Below are 2342 nucleotides of genomic sequence, written 5' to 3'. Positions count from 1 at the left end.
CCTTTCAGGACATATGACGTTCGATTCAAAATTTTTTATATTTTAATAGTTATGCACCTCCCAAAAATGGACTTTGGTGGCTCGGGATAAGAGACTTGTAGCGTTCACAGTTTTTTTGAACATGGCCGGAGACGCTACCGCGTCTCCTGATTCATTCAAATAATTGTATTATATATATTTTGTAAAAAGTTAATAGAAGTAGGCTGCGTTCTATCTCACTCAATGATCATGAAATTATTCCATCCTTGTCAAATGTTAGATAAGGACAAACGATGTTTGCAAGCATTGTAAGCGTGAAGATGACCTACACAGTCAATAATACTGATTAGTAATATTGAATCAGTAATGCCTAGTTCACACTAGACACGATGGGTGATGCGCGACGAGGAATAATAAATGTAAACTCTGCTTTACATCGTCGCGTAAGAAAAAGCAAAGTTTTTATTGAATATCGCTCATTCATCGCCCATCGCATCCAGTATGAACTAGACAATATTATTGATAGTATGCAGCAATATTTTCAGTATTTTTACGACCTTACACGATTAGTATTATGTATCAGTATATACAGGGAGGGGCATTTAAAACAGGTCACCTGAATAACTCGCTTGTTTTTGACAATAGAAGAAAAAGTGTCAAACAAAAGTTGCTTGGTTTCGAGGAGCACACATAATGTGATGTCAATTGTTTTTTTGGTGGAGGCGCTAAAAAGATATGAAGGTCACCTCCACTTTTTTAAATGGAATTATGTAATTTTTTTTAGATAACGTGATTCCTCTAATTATTTTTCATATAAAAGTATTAAGGTAGAGATACCAAAAAACCAATAGTTTTCGAGATATTGTTGTTTCGAGGGTGGTTTTTCGCCCTTAAGGGTGGCTTCCGACGCATGTATTCGATCGGGGTATTTTTTATTTATTGTCTGGCATGCAGAGGAACCTCTGTGCACAAGGAGAAATGGGAGAAATCATTCTACGATCTTTTAGAAATTTTTAAGTTATTTCGAGGGTGGTTTTTCATCCATAAGGTTGTCTTCCGACACATGTATTCGATCGGGGTGTTTTCTATTTGTTTTCTGGCATGCAAAGGGACCTCTGTGCAAAAGGAGAAATGGGAGAAATCATTCTACGATCTTTGAAAAATTTTTAAGTTGTTTTGAGGGTGGTTTATCGCCCATAAGGATGGCTTCCGACGCATGTATTCGATCGAGGTATTTTTTATTTATTGTCTGGCATGCAAGGGGCCCTCTGTGCAAAAGGAGAAATGGGAGAAATCATTCTACGATCTTTGAGAAATTTTTAAGTTGTTTCGAGTGTGGTTTTTTGCCCATAATTGTGTCTTCCGACACATATATTCGATCAGGATGTTTTCTATTTGTTTTCTGGCATGCAGAGGAACATCTGTGCCAAAGGAGAAATGGGAGAAATCGTTTTGAAAAATTTGTTCCAAGAACGTTCCAAACTTCAGTCAGCTGACATTGTCATCATTTTACGTCAATCCATCGATATTAACCACAAAATCAATAACATTATCAGTATTTATGAATATTGAAAATTATATTATTGACCATGTAGGATCATGATCGCGGCCATAAAATTGCATGAAAATTGTGTGAGTACTCATAAATTACGTCATATAACATAATCATATAATCAAACTATTTACTTACAGAAAGAAACTCGGATATAACTGGATATGATGAATGATTGGCTCTTCTAAACGTATGCACTTTTGTATAATCGTAATACACTCACAAATATTATACACTGCTATGCACTTCGAATCACTCTCGTGCCACGAATGGTAGCGGGACGCGGACGACTTGTCGACTTCTCTTTGTTTCTGTTCGTTCAAGTTCTAGCGTAGCTAGAGACACACTCGACGACGAAAATAACCGACAAATATCGAAATTTACCATGTTACATGGTAAAAATTATTATAAGCGAGAGACTAAATCAGATTAAAAATATCATGCTGTATGGTAAAAATTGTATAAGCTATTTTATATATTTATAACTACTTGGCATCTATTCTTTTTAAAATAATAAAGAATCATAAACTGTGTAACATATTTCAAAATTATTGAAATTTTACTATACTCTATAGTAAAATTAATAAAATATATTATATATCTTATAATTTACATATCAATAAATCAAAAAAACTTACATAAAATTCTTTGAAATACTATATACATCATCCCAGAATTATCATGGTTTTTAGGCTAAATTCTAACAGAAAATTCTCTCCGTATAGTTATTGAAAGTTTTACGACATGTATAAAAAAATTGGGTAAATCTTCGGAATAGGGGAAGTAGCTCCGATTTTCTTGACCTTGACAT

Source organism: Cyphomyrmex costatus, unplaced genomic scaffold (genome assembly GCF_001594065.2).
Source record: "Cyphomyrmex costatus isolate MS0001 unplaced genomic scaffold, Ccosl1.0 scaffold483, whole genome shotgun sequence".
Lineage (NCBI taxonomy): Eukaryota > Metazoa > Arthropoda > Insecta > Hymenoptera > Formicidae > Cyphomyrmex > Cyphomyrmex costatus.
This window is presented reverse-complemented; position numbering follows the sequence as displayed.